This window comes from Lepus europaeus, chromosome X (genome assembly GCF_033115175.1).
Source record: "Lepus europaeus isolate LE1 chromosome X, mLepTim1.pri, whole genome shotgun sequence".
Classification (NCBI taxonomy): Eukaryota; Metazoa; Chordata; class Mammalia; order Lagomorpha; family Leporidae; genus Lepus; species Lepus europaeus.
Genome location: NC_084850.1, coordinates 100,827,185 through 100,842,539, shown reverse-complemented (window position 1 = coordinate 100,842,539; position 15,355 = coordinate 100,827,185).

The following is a 15,355-nucleotide window of genomic DNA, read 5'->3' as shown; positions in this document are numbered from 1 at the left end:
CTTCCTTCCGTTGGTTCACCCCCCAAATGGCTGCTACTGCCGGCAAACAGCGCCGATCCAAAGCCAGGAGCCAGGTGTTTTCTCCCGGTCTCCCATGCGGGTGCAGGGCCCAAGTACTTGGGCCATCCTCCACTGCCTTCCCGGGCCACAGCAGAGAGCTGGCCTGGAAGAGGAGCAACCGGGACAGTTTCCGGCGCTCCAACCGGGGCTAGAACCTGGGGTGCTGGTGCCACAGGTGGAAGATTAGCCTAGTGAGCCGCAGCGCCAGCCGGTGACTTCATCTTCTATGGTAGTCTTAATTGTTGCAAAGGTAGGCCCCCTAGAGTAGACCTCCCTCCTGAACAGCACACTCATATACCGTGATGACCTCTTGGACACATTCCTGTCGATGTTTTAAAGCTTATCCATCCAAGCAGATCTCTCATTTCCTTCAAGCACCTTCCTCCTGTCCTCTTCATCTTACCCACTGGCACCAGAACACCCAGTTTGTCACTCAAGCTTTTGAGAAGTTATGGGATGGTGCTGTGGTGTTACGGGTTAAGCCTGCAGTGCCTCCATCCCATATGGGTGGCAGTTTGAGACCTGGCTGCTCCACTTCCTATCCAGCTCTCTGCTGTGGCCTGAGAAACCAGTGGAAGATGGCCCAAGTCCTTGGGCCCATGCACCCACGTGGGAGACCCGGAAAAAGCTTCTGGCTCCTAGCTCCTGGCTTTGGATTGGCCCAGCTCCGGCTGTTGCAGCCAGTTGGGGAGTGAACCAGCGGATGGAAGACCTCTCTCTCCCTCTCTGCCTCTCCTTCTCTGTGTAACTCTGACTTTCAAATAAATAAATAAATAAATAAATCTTTAAAAAATGAAAAAGAGCAGTCACATCATGCTAATTCCCCTCCATGGTCAAATTTTCTTGGTCCCACTGTGAAAAACCATGCACTTATAGTCAAGGTGGAGTAACAGAGACCAAAATGGCTCTGTCATGAAACACTCACCCCCCAAATACCCAAATAAAACAGAATACACAAAGCAATGGTTGTTAAGACACTGAACATCTGGTACAGAAGGGAAATGACTCTTGAAAGATAAAAAGCCAGGTGAACCCTACAATTGCCCCGTGTACTGTCTAGAGAGTTTCCTTACTGTGGCTACAGAAGAGGAAACAGGCAGAGCCTGGGGTATTCCCTGAGCTGAGATGTTCCAGAAAGACTGCGGCAGCTAGAGTTCAAAGGACGGAGTAGCAGGAGAGCCGCGCATGGAGAGCCACAGATGTCTGTGGAGGGTTCCCCTTCAGCATTCCGCGGAGTACTTGTCAATACATGCATGGAAGACTCATCCAAGTGGATTAGAGGGAACACAGCCTGGCACGCACCCGAGGTCGACGCTGGTACCTACTCTCACCAGCCAGACTGGAAAAACTCCTGACTCACAGGATCTCACATACACGGAAGGTCTTGCCTCAGTCACGGGTCATACTTAGCTCTAAATTTTACTGCTTCAGACCCACTTAAACCATTGGAAGGCTCCAAAATATCTCTAGGGGGAAAAGCTCCCAACACCTAGAAATGTCAAATTTATGATGTCTGCTATCCAGTGATGACTAGACATTAGAAGGAGATACATGCAACAGTATTAGTGAACCTTGAAAGTATTATGCTAAGTGAAAGAAGCTAATAGCAAAGGACTGTATACAGTAGGGTTACATTTATAGCAAATACCCAAAATAGACAAATTCTGAGACAGGGAGTACATTTATAGCATAGTAACTGCTAAGGGCTCTAGGGTTTCCTTGGAGGGAAGAATATGTTCTAAAATTTTTTTGTGGCAATGGGTACACGACACTGAATATACGAAAATACATTTTATTGTTCACTTTCAAGGCTAAATTGTGTGATTTGTGGCTTATATCGGAATAAAACTTTTTTTTAAGCAGGAAAACATGACAATAAATGAATGGAGGGGCCGGCACTGTGGTGTAGCAGGTTAAGCCACCGTCTGCAGTGCTGGCATTCCATATGAGCGCTGGTTCAAGTCCTAGCTGCTCCACTTTCAATCCAGTGCACCTAGGAAAGCAGTGGAAGATGGTCCAAGTCCCTTGGCCTCTGCACCCACCTGGGAAGCCTGGAAGAAACTCCCAGCTCCTGGCTTCAGTCTGGCCAAGCTCCAGCTGTTGTGGCCATTTGGGGAGTGAACCAGCAGATGGAAGATTCTCTCTCTCTCTCATCTCTCCATCTCTCCATCTCTCTCTGTAACTGCCTTTCAAATAAAAAAAATCTTAAAAAAAAAGTTAAATAGAGACATGGGAGATATAAAAAGAATTGAATTTCTAAAGACGAAAAACAGTGCCAGATGAAAACCAGACTTCTTTTTTTTAAAGACTTATTTATTTGAAAGTCAGAGTTACACAGAGAGAGGAGAGAGAGAGAGAGAGAGAGAGAGAGAGAGAGAGAGAGAGAGATCTTCCATCCGATGGCTCATTCCCAGAAAGCAGAAAGCCACAACGGCAGGAGTTGCGCCGATCTGAAGCCAGGGGCCAGGAGCTTCTTCCAGGTCTCCCACGTGGGTGCAGGGGTCCAAGGACTTGGGCCATCTTCTACTGCCTTCCCAGGCCATAGCAGAGAGCTGGATCGGAAGTGGAGCAGCCGGGACTAGAGCCAGTGCCCATATGGGATGCTGGCACTTCAGGCCAGGTCATTAACCTGCTGTGCCACAGCGCTGGCCCCCACACTTCTGACACCTCAGAAGAAACAAAGTGGCCTGAGGATAATGAATACTCTAACCAAATGAAACAGTGAAAAAGAATCCCGGAAAAAAAGCATCAAGGAGCTGTTGGACAATTTCATTTGACCTAACACAACCTACAGGTAAATCGAATCCCTCCAAGGAAAGGCTGTGGGTACCTACAGAAAAAGTATGTGAAGGAATAAAGTCTACAACATCCCATGCTAGTTTAAAAAAAAGAAACCCACTCATCTAAGAACTGTAGCACAAGAAACAGGAAGGATCCAACACAGATACATTGTAATCCAATTGCTAAGATTCAGTGATACAAACATTTTAAGTTCCTGAGTCTGAACAGCAGGATACTTGGGGCCGAAACCACTTTTAGTTGTATTTGCAACTAAAGCACAGAACTGGAATTAACCTATGAGTAAGGAAGGTTTTATTAAACATATTAATGGGGCAAGCAAAATAGAGAGGAAGTATGGAAATGACAGAATTTTAGAACTCTTTGATAAAAGCAGCCTTAATATGTAAAAATGGATGGAAAGTATGGCTTAACTGAATAGATGTTCTAAACAAAATTGATGTTAATAATCCACAAATATTTACTTATGAAAGATTCAAATCTACAGAAATATACAGAATAAAAAATGACCGTCCTTCATTACCCTTCAAGAGGTTACCAGTGTGAGTTTAACATGCTCATCCATGGGTTTTGAGCACTTACCTACGTGTGAATATGTAAAGGGTTTGTTTTGTACATAAATAGGATCACACTAAATGAGTGAGTAGTGGCTATTTTTAAGGATAGGTTAAATTTGTGAATGATTATTTAAAATATATTGAATAAAATAAGACAAAAGTTTAAAAAAAACCAAATCAGTGATACAAAGAAAATCTTGTGAGTAGCTGGATGGATGGCCAGTAACCTGGTTGTTGATTAAAAAATGTAGCACCCGGCTGGCGCCATGGCTTAACAGGCTAATCCTCCACCTTGCGGAGCCGGCACACCGGGTTCTAGTCCCAGTCGGGGCGCCGGATTCTATCCCGGTTGCCCCTCTTCCAGGCCAGCTCTCTGCTATGGCCCAGGAAGGCAGTGGAGGATGGCCCAAGTGCTTGGGCCCTGCACCTGCAAGGGAGACCAGGAGAAGCACCTGGCTCCTGGCTTCGGATCAGTGCGATGCGCCGGCCGCAGCGGCCATTGGAGGGTGAACCAACAGCAAAAAGGAAGACCTTTCTCTCTGTCTCTCTCTCTGTCTCACTATCCACTCTGCCTGTCAAGAAATAAATAAAAATTTTAAAAAAATGTAGCACCCTGTTTGGAGCCCAGGACTGATTTAAGAGAAACTAGAATCCACAGTTCTACGCAACTCCAGGCAGAAGTTAGAGGCCTGAGGACAGGGCAAGGTGCATATAAATGGAATACAAGCCTTGCAGGATGCCAGAAAGGGAGTTTTTAGGTCCTTTATTGCCAAACCAGAGCGTCCACAGGCCAGAGATGCTGCCAGGCTGGTGGCGTGGTTCAGTCCAAGTCCAAGGGCCTGAGCAGCAGAGAAGCTGAGAGTGTAACTCTCAATTGGTGCTCCAAAGCCTGAGTGCCAGTGAGGTAGGAACACTGGTGCCAGTCCCAGACTCCAAAAGGCCAGCAACTCTGGACATCTGACATCTGAGGCAGCAGGCAAGCGGGTCCCACCTCACAGAGACACAAAGTCACCTTTGGTATTTATTCCCTCTTGACCACTCGCCAAGCCAGTTGGTGATGCCCACCAACCTTAACACCAGGTCTTCCCACCCTAGTCCACTCAAACTCACACGCTAATTTCATTTGGAAACACCTTCCCAGACACACCCAAAATAATGTTTTACTAGGAATTCCTTCATGAGGTCAAGTTGACAAGATAACATTAACCATCACAAGTTCACCCTTTGGCAGGTTGGCCACCATATGCATCTCCTTAAACTACAGAATATCATTTCACCTAATGTGGTGCAACTATCCCGCACCCAAATCCCTTTCCCAGAAGAGGAAGGAAAGCCCTGGGCAAGGTTTCCTCATTTTCTGAGATCCCATGACTTCAATAGTGTGGTGTTCCGTGAACAATAATACTGTAGGACTGACATAAAGCCACTATGCCTCATGGTACACGATAGAGGAATAAGAGGGGAATGCAAATAAGGGCATTGCTTTTTGAATGCAAGTATACATAAATGTATTTTTAAAAAAGCAGAAAGAAGAAAAATAAACAGAAAGGAAATACTCATAACAACTGTCGCTCCCAAGCCTGTAATTGATCACGTGGCCATAGTTGGTATTTCCTTTGCCTTCACCAAGCACCTTGGTCAGTTGTGGGCTTTTCTTTTAAGATTTATTTATTTGAGGGGCTGGTGCTGTGGCGCAGTGGGTTAACACCCTGGCCTGAAATGCCGGCATCCCATATGGGCACCGGTTCTAGTCCCGGCTGTTCCACTTCTGATCCAGCTCTCTGCTGTGGCCTGGGAAAGAGTAGAAGATGGCCCAAGTCCTTGGGCCCCTACACCCACGTGAGATACTGGGAAAAAGATCCTGGCCCCTGGTTTCAAATCGGTAAGGTCTGGCCGTTGCATTCAACTGGGGAGTGAACCATCAGATGGAAGATCTCTCTCTCTCTCTCTCTGCCTCTCCTCTCTCTGTGTAACTCTGAGTTTCAAATACATTAATAAATCTTTTAAAAAAAGATTTATTTTTTTAAAGGCAGACCAAAAGCCAGGGAGAGAGAGAGAGAGAGAGAGAGAGAGAGAGAGAGAGAGAGAGAGAGGAGAGAGAACTCTTCCATCTTCTGCTTCCCTCACCAGATGGTTGCAACAGCAAGTACTGTCAGGCTGAAGCCAGGTGCCCAGAACTCCATCCAGGTCTCCCATGTGGGTGGCAGAAGCCCAAGCACCTGGACCATATTTCCGCTGCTTTTCCAGGCCCATTAGCAGGGAGCTGAATTGGAAGCAGAGCAGCAGGGACTTGAAACAGTGCTCTCATATGAGATCCAGTGTTGCAAGAGGCAGCTTAACCCATTCTACCACTCCGCCAGCCACAGGCGTGGTTCTTTACCTGGAAGTGTGAACCAAATCTTCATTCCTAAGGAGTCAGGGCCTTCTGAAGTCTTACTTGGATTGCTTTGTAGTTTCTCATGGACTTTCCTCATGCGGCATGATAATACTTAGTGATCTAGGGGCGATGGTGAGTGGGGCCGCTGCCATTGTCCACCCCTTGACTCCTGGACCCCTGAGTCCTGGCTGTGGGAGAAACAGCACCGTACATTGGACACTGACCCAGAGCATACACAGCCTTCTGGAGAGCCTTGCCCCCTGTGTCGCCAGGTCCTGTCACCTAGCCGGTGCTGTGTCTGTGACTCCAGAGGGCCATTCCATTGTTCTACCAAGCCAGCCACCTCAGAGTGCTGGGAGATGTGGTAAGTCCAGTGAATTCGGTGAGCACGAGCTCACTGCCACACTTCCTTGGCTGTCAAGTGAGTTTCTTGGTTGGAAGCAATGCTGTGTGGAATACCATGGCGGCACGCAAGGCATTCGGTGAGTCCACAGATGGCATCTTTGGCAGAAGTACTGCATGCAAGGAAGGCAAATCTGTATTCAGACTAAGAGTCTACCACAGAAGGGACAAAAGGCTGCCCTGTCCACAGTGGAAGGGGCCCAATGTCATTAACCTGCCAGCAGGTGGGTGCGTGAGCACCCTGGGGAATGGTGCCATCTCGGTGGCTCGGCGTCCGTCTCTGCTGCTGGCGGATTGAGCACTCAGTGGCTGTAGCCAAGTTGGCCTTGGTGAGTGGAAGTCTGTGTTCCTGAGCCCATGCGTAAGCTTCATCCCTGCCACCAGGAGCCCATGGGGTAGAACAGCGGTGGCTGGAGAAGGAGGCTGATGGGAGTGCACAGAACAGATCAGCCCATCTGTCTGATCCTTAAAACCTTCCACTGAGGTCATGCTTTGATGAGCATTCATATGAGACACACATAGCTTCACATTTTTTGCCACTCAGAGATCACTCCACATACTTCTCCCCCAAATGTCTTTGCCACCAATTTTCCAATCACATCCCTCCCAAGTCCCTGATCATCCTGCCAAACTATTGGCTCCAGCCAGTAGGTAGTCAGTATATGGCCAGTCAGTACATAGGCACGCATCTGGCAATTCCTCCGTCCACAGAACGTGCACAACTAGGCTGCACCACCTGAAGATCTACCCATTGAGATTTCCCTCCACCACTGTTCTTCAGGGTTGTCCTAGAGTGGGGCCGCAGTGCTACTGCTGTCCCCTCTCTATGGCATCCACAGATTCTGCAGGACCATTTGTAACTCAGGCCTGAGTCTTCTCTCCCTGTCTACTGCTCAGAGGGAACACCCTGGGAGGCCATAGAGGCAGGCTGGGAGAGAGAAGGCAGTGTGGCAGGAATGGGCATCATAGGCATTTGGGCTACTTCTTTTTTTTAAAAAAAATATTTATTTTAAATGAGTATTTGAAAGGCAGAGTGACAAAGATAGAGAGAGACACAGACAGAGAGACAGATCTTCTATCTGCTGGTTCACTCTCCAAATGCCCACAACAGGCATGGCTGGGCCAGGCTGAATCCAAGAGCCAGGAGCTCTATCCTGTTCTCCCATGTGGGGGGCAGGAATCCAAGGCCTTGGGCCATCATCCTCTGCCTCGAGGCACATTTTGCAGAAAGCTGGATCAGAACTGTGGAGTAGCCACAACTCAAACCAGGTACTCCTGGGGCCGGCGCTGTGGTGCAATGGGTTAACACCCTGGCCTGAAGTGCCGGCGTCCCATATGGGCACTGGTTCTAGTCCCAGCTGCTCCACTTCCCATCCAGCTCTCTGCTATGGCCTGGGAAAGCAGAGGAAGATGGCCCAAGTCCTTGGGCCCCTGCACCCATGTGGGAGACCTGGCTTCGGATTGGTGCAGCTCCAGCAGTTGTAGCTAGTTGGGGAGTGAACAAGCAGATGGAAGACCTTTCTCTCTGCCTCTCCTCTCTCTCTGTGTAACTCTGACTTTCAAATAAATACATGAATTTTTTTTTGACAGGCAGAATGGGCAGTGAGAGAGAGAGAGAGAGAAAGGTCTTTCTTCCATTGGTTCACCCTCCAATGGCCACTGCGGCCAGCGCACTGTGCTGATCCGAAGGCAGGAGCCAGGTGCTTCTCCTGGTCTCCCATGGGGTGCAGGGCCCAAGCACTTGGGCCATCCTCCACTGCACTCCTGGGCCATAGCAGAGAGCTGGCCTGGAAGAGGGGCAACCAGGACAGAATCCGGCGCCCCAACTGGGACTAGAACCCGGTGTGCCGGCGCCGCAAGGCGGAGGATTAGCCTATTGAGCTGCGGTGCTGGCCAATACATGAAATCTCAAAAACAAAAACAAAAACAAAAACAACAGGCACTCCTATATGGGATATGGGTATCCGAAGCACTGGCTTACCTCACTTTGCCACAACATACACCCCTGATTACTTCTTTTCTGTGGGTGAGTTTTATTTATTTATTTATTTGGCAAAAAGACAGACACAGAGTGCTCTTTTCTGCGGATTCATTCTCCCAATGTCCGCTACTTCCAGGGCAGATATAGGTTAGAACTGGGAGCCAGCAACTCAATCCAGGTTTCCCACATGAGTGGCAGGGACCCAACCACTTGAGCCATCACCGCTGCTCCCCAGGGCCTGCATTAACAGGAAGCTGGAGTCAAATGCTGAGTATTGAACCCAGGCACTCTGGTGTGGGATGGGGCCCTCCCAAGCAACATGCTAATTTCTATACCAATCTTCTGTCTCTAGGCGACTTCTTCAGGTAACTACTTGTGCCTTCAGGACTTGCTCAGCGGGCCCCGAATGGACCACTTTCATTTGATAATGGATACTGCTGTGCATGAAAAATTTGATGGCTTGATGGATCACATATGCAGTCATGATAGGCAGCTCAGATCACAAGGGAATTAGATGGCCAATGGTCAGGCATTGATTTTTTTTTAAAAAAAGATTTATTTATTGGGACGGGCACTGTGGCATAGATGTAAAGCTACTGCTTACGGCACAGACATCCTATATGGCTGCTCCATTTCTGATCCAGCTCCCTGCTGATGTGCCTGGGAAGATAGCAAAGTTACAGAGAGAAACAGAGGCAGAGAGAGAGAGAGAGAGGTTTTCCATCCATTGGTTCACTCCCCAAATGGCCGCAGTGGCCGGGGTTAGGCTAGGCTGAATCCAGGAGCCAGGAGCTTCTTCCAGGTCTCCCATGCAGGTGCAGGGGGCCAAGCACTTGGGCCATCTTCTACTGTTTTCCCAGGTGATAATCAGGGAGGTGGGTCAGAAGTGGAGCAGCTGGAACATGAACCAGTGTCCATATGAGATGCTAGTGCCGTAAGTGGAGGCCTCCTATGCCACAGCATCAGCTCCAAAGAGAGACTTTTTTTAAGATTTTATTTTTATTTATTTGAAAGACAGAGTTACAGAGACAGGGAGAGAGAGAGAGAGAGAGAGAGAGAGAGAGAGAGAGAGAGAGAGGTCTTCCATCAGCTGGTTCACTCCCCAATTGGCTGCAACGGCCAGAGCTGCATGGATCTGAAGCCAGGATCCAGGAGCTTCTTCCGGGTCTCCCACATGGGTACAGGGGCCCAAGCACTTGGGCCATCTTCTACTGCTCTCCCAGGCCACAGCAGAGAGCTGGATTGGAAGTGGAGCAGCTGGGTTTTGAACTGGCGCCCATATGGGATGCCGGCGCTTCAGGCCAGGGCGCCAACCTGCTGTGCCACGGCGCCGGCCTCAAAATAAATAAATAAATATTAAAAAAATTAGAAGTTCCCCCTTTGTCTTCTTGAATTGTGTTGCTTTTGGGTGTGTTTCTCTAAAAGAGATGGCATAGCTCATTGTACGTCTGATTAGACCACACTGTACCCATTAAGGCATGACCCCAGACTGAAAGCATATGCATACCTTACTTCCTACTGCCATGTGAGTGGAGAAAAACTCAGTTGCCCTCAGAAACAATCAGTGATGAAAAAGTGCCTAACTGAACCCCAAACCTCTAAACATACACTTCAGATAACAACCTTCAGGGATGGACATCTGCCCTAGTTGTTAAGTTGCTGGTTGGGCCACCCACATTCTATACCCCAGTGCCTGGGTTCAAGTCCTCGCTCTCTTCTCCATTCTAGCTCCCTGCTAAGGAGTGCCCTGGGAGGCAGCAGTGATGGCTCAGGTACTTGAGGTTCTGCCATCCCTGTGAGAGATCCGCATTGAGTTCCCAGCACCAGGCTTGGACAGCTGTTGCAGGCAGTTGAGGGAGTGAACCACTAGGTGGGAGTGTTTCTCTTGCGCTCTGTCTTTATGCTTTTAAACAAATCCTTATCTTGTTGTTTGTGCTATTCCTAGACTTTTGTACCATGCCCTCTCCACCCTCCTCAATGAAAGATCCATATGAAACCAGAGTTTACATTTTCCAGTTTTAAGGAAAAAAAAATCTTCCTTGGAATCAGAGCTGATAGAGGTCGAGTTGTTTCCAGAGGTGGAGTGGCACTGGGTACAGACGCGGAGATTGCAAGCTGATTTAGGGAAATTTGCTCCACCTGATGAAGCCAGGGGGCTGAGGGCTCCGGATTTTTTCGAAATATTGGGCCACAAGTTATCAACGAGTTTTTCCCCCTAAGCATGTGACTTACCCAGGGCATGGAACATATACTCACAGGATAATTTACATATATATATATATATACATATATATATAATGAATGTAAAAATTGCAAACAAATTAGTTAACAGGTTACATCACCTACAATGTGTATGAATTAACACGTGGCAATCACAGCAATCCTTTCCTACTCGGCCAGGCTTGAGGCTCCAAAACCATCACTCTGCATGGAGACCTGAGAGTCTTTATTCTTCCAAACATGCTTTGTCAAAGGCCCCGCCAGGGAGCGTATTTGCTTTGAAAGATGTATTTGTTTGAAGAGCACATTGACAAAGGCAGAGTTACAGAGAGCTACCTTCCATCTGCTGCTTCACTCTCCAAATGACCCCAGCAGCCGGGGCTGAGGTAAGGCTTTGCAATTGCTGTAATCTTTGTGCCCATTTTGTCAGGAGTTAAATTAATATAACTACTACATTCTACGCAAAGCTGACACTGTGTTCACTCTGAGCTTTTTCAGTGTTGGGAGAACCAGACACCCACCGTACCTGTCCAACTCCAGATTCAAATTTAAATCAAAGCTTTTTGTTTTGAGAAACACAGAATTTTTTAAAAAAATTATTTATTTGAAAGTGTTACACAGAAAAAGAGAGAGGTCTTCCATCCACTGGTTCACTCCCCAGATGGCCACAATGGCCGGAGCTGCGCCAATCCCAAGCCAGGAGCCAGGAGCTTCTTCCGGGTCTCCCACATGGGTGCAGGGGCCCAAGGACTTGGGCCATCTTCTACTGCTTTCCCAGGCCATAGCAGAGAGCTGGATGGGAAGTGGGGCAGCCGGGACTAGAACCAGCGCCCATATGGGATGCCGGCACTTCAGGCCAGGGCGTTAACCTTCTGCACAACAGCGCCGGCCCCAGAATAAATGATTTTTAAGAACGACTGAGTGAGGGCAGGAAAGTCCTATTGGGTTTGTTATAGATTACGGTGGAAGCGCCACGCTGTGTAACCTCACTAACCTCTAACCATAACCAAACTTTTCTGCCCCTTTATAGGTGACCAGCTCTAAACTCCAAGCCTGTACTGGAACTCACCATTCTAAATCCCCGCAGCCCACACCCGCGGAGCCCCAGCACCGTCCAGACACCACTGCGCATGCTTGCCGAAGAAGTGGCCAATGGAAGACGAACGCGGAGGAGCAAAGGCGGGACGTCATTCCGACAACCGGAAGCTACGGCAAATAGCGAGGACCATAATTAGGTAGACCAATCAGAACCCTCGACAACCAAATGCCTGCTGTAGAGTTAGTTGAGAGATGATTCAAAATTGAGGAACTGCGGGGATGTAAAGGTTAACATGGCGGATGTGAGAGACACCGAGGCCCGGCCAAAGAGTGAGGGTCACCTAAGATGGCTGGGAGTCAAGAAGATGGAACGTGGTGGTTCGAAAGAGCGTATGGACCCCGGTCCGGGATACGGTTTCGTCACCTGAATTCCGTATTTCTCCCCCCCGGAAGTACAGTGGCACATTCCAAGGTGCCCCTCCCTCCGCAGGGGTACGCTTCCGGGTGGACTGTTCCATTTCTGCGTCCCTCCCCCGTGCCCGTGTGGTCCAGTCCAGGCTGTCCCATTATCGTTTTGGGGGTCCCACAGGCAGGGGAGTGGGCAAGCCTGGAGCCGCCCACTCGGCTGTGGGCACTGTTGTGAGCGCACAGACTGAGGTGTGGGTACTCCTGGGACTGCAAAGATTGGGGTGCAAGGAGCGCTGGTGGGGAGTGAGGGCGTAGGCAGTGCAGGGCTCGGTGGGACCCCTGCTTCCCCGGCTGGTCCGAGATGGAGCTCGCAGAGCCGGTATTTTGCTGTGCTGGAGGGGCAGTAGGGCGGGACCCATGTGGTGGGTGGGGTCCCGGGTTGGCGGGGAGGGCTCCTGGAGCTCGTGACACAGCTGGTGGAGTCCGGGTCTCACGGGATGGCTGCGTGAGAGGGGCTTTGCCGCAGGGGAAAGTAGAGAAAGGGCAGTGGGAGCGTGGTGCTGGGTGCTCGGTGCTTGACCATTGCCAGTGGTGGTGCGACCCGCAAATTGGGGAGGGGCGGATACTGGCGGAAGGGAGATCATTGGTTACTCAGCTATGGATAGTGAGAGAGAGAGACAGAGAAAGGTCTTCCTTTTTGCCGTTGATTCACCCTCCAATGGCCGCTGCGGCCGGCGCATCGTACTGATCCGAAGCCAGGAGCCAGGTGCTTCTCCTGGTCTCCAATGCGGGTGCAGGGCCCAAGGACCTGGGCCATCTTCCACTGCCTTCCCGGGCCATAGCAGTGAGCTGGCCTGGAAGAGGGGCAACCGGGACAGAATCCGGCGCCCCAACCGGGACTAGAACCTGGTGTGCCGGCGCCGCTAGGCGGAGGATTAGCCTGTTGAGCCATGGCGCCGGCCAATACTCAGCTATTTCATAAACCGACAGTAACGCAGTCACAACGTGCCCAGACCTGTCCTAATCACCCTGCATGAGTTGCCTCCCTGAGCCTTCACAAACAACCTTAACTGCTGTTATCTTCACTTGTGGACTGGAGGACTGAGGCTCTCAGAAGGTACCAGAAGGCACGATGCTGAGAGGCCGGGCCAGAGCCCGAGGCGCCGAGGGCTCCCGTGGCACGCATTTGCCCCAAGCATCAGAGAGAAGTGCGTGGGAGGGGACTGGCTTTGCGCACTCAGTTATTTTTCTTTCTCTCCCCATGCAGGGACGTGATGGAGGGCAGGGAAGGCTTGAGGGAAGAGGGCAGTAGGTTACAGGGTAGCTGTCTGGACGGAGCACTTTCCTGTTGCACGTGGGGGCTTGTGCTAGGTCGTGGGGATACCGCAACGAACCAGACACTGGTGCACTTCCCACCTGCCCTGGGGGTGTTTTGGGAGCTCCTGGTGGGCAGTCTGGTTGTCACGGCAACTGGAGGGCTTCAACAGTCAGAGGGCAAAGGTTGAGGTGCGGGGGGAGGGGGCACAGCCCCACTGCGCCAAGGCTTGTGACTTACACGCGTGTCATTTCAGGGCCTGTCCCAGGGAGCACCCCTCAGGCAGGGGTACAGAGGTGGCTTTGTCTGAAGGAGCAGGAGACCAGACTACCTTTGTGGTCATCACCTCAGCACGTATTGATGTCCCAGGACAGCAAAGCAAGAACTGATGGGGACACATAAAAACGTGGCTCAACAGGCTAATCCTCCGCCTTGCGGCGCCGGCACACCGGGTTCTAGTCCCGGTCGGGGCACCGATCCTGTCCCGGTTGCCCCTCTTCCAGGCCAGCTCTCTGCTGTGGCCCGGGAGTGCAGTGGAGGATGGCCCAAGTGCTTGGGCTCTGCACCCCATGGGAGACCAGGATAAGCACCTGGCTCCTGCCATCGGAACAGCGCGGTGCGCTGGCCGCAGCGCGCTACCGCGGCGGCCATTGGAGGGTGAACCAACGGCAAAAGGAAGACCTTTCTCTCTGTCTCTCTCTCACTGTCCACTCTGCCTGTAAAAAAAAAAAAAAAACAAAAAACAAAAAAAAAACCAGCTCCACATCACTGGTGCAGGTAGACAGAACAATATGATATGAAAAATGCTTTATAAGTCAGTGTACTGCAGAATGGGAAAACTTTTGGAATAAAATAGAAAAAAAAATGATTTAGGTTTTAGATTTTTAAAAATTTTATTTGGAAGGCAGAGAAAGGGAGATATCTTCTGCCTCGTACAGCCTGGACTAGGCTAGGTTGAAGATAGGACCCCAGAACTGGATCTGGGTCTCCCATGTGGGTGGCAGGGACCGAACCGCTTGAGCCATCACTGCTGGCTTTCTTCCAGGGTGTACATTTAGCAGGAATCTGGAATCAGCAGCAGAACCAGTACGCAAACCCAGGCCCTCTGATTTGGGATGTAGGCATCCTACCAGTGTCTTACCCACTGCACCAACTACGTGTTCCTGATTTAGGTGTTTTGTTTGTTTTTAGAAAAAAAATGTAGCTTTTAAATCTACTCCTTAAAAATAAGAACAGGAAATACACAACTTGTAAACGCTAATTTAAAAAGCAATCCGCAAATGTAGTGCTTTAGGTTCCCTGATGGAGAGTTAAAGGGGACAGACCTGGGGCAGAGAGAGGAGGAGCAGGAAGAGAGGAAGAGAGCAGGAAGAGAGCGCACGATGTGGCCAGCACTGTGAGACAGCAGGTTAAGCCACTGCTTGCGACACTGGCATCACAATATCGCTCCTGATCCAGCTCCCTGCTGAGACTGGCAAAGCAGTGGATGATGAGCTAAGTACTTGGGCTCCTGCCACCCACATGAGAAATCTGGATGGAGCTCCTGGCTCAAGGCTTTGAACTGGCCCAGCCCCAGCTGTTGCAACCATTTGGGGAGTGAAACTGGATGGCAGATCTGTCTCTCCCTCACTCTGTCGCTCAGAGTGACAGAGAGAGGAGGAGAGACAGAGATCTTTCATTCGCCGGTTTACTCCCCGAATGGCTGCAACGGCCAGGTCTAGGCTGAAGCCAGGAGCAGGAGCTTCTTCTGGGTCTCCCCTGTGGGTGTAGGGGTTCAAGCACCTGGGCCATCTGCTGCTGCTTCCCCAGGCCATTCAACAGGGAGCTGGATCAGAAGTGGAGCAGCCACGACTTGAACTGGCACCCATATGGGATGCCAGACTGCAGGCAGTGGCTTTACCTGCTACACTGGCCCCATAAAATACATCTTAAAAAAGAAGAGAAGAGGAGAAGGAGTCTTTCCTCTTGGCTCCCACGTGGCACCCAACAGTTTAGGAACCATTCCTCATGTAATTGGCCTCAACCCCACCACTCATAAGCTGTGTGACCTTGGACAAGTTACCTAAGCTGGTCTGGGCCTTGGCTTTGCTCAGGAAAGTGAGGACAGTAGTGACACTTGCCTCATGGGCTCATCTGTGCGTGTGAATGAGTTAATAGTACATGTTAGTAATACACTTAGAAGTCTCAGAAACACCAAG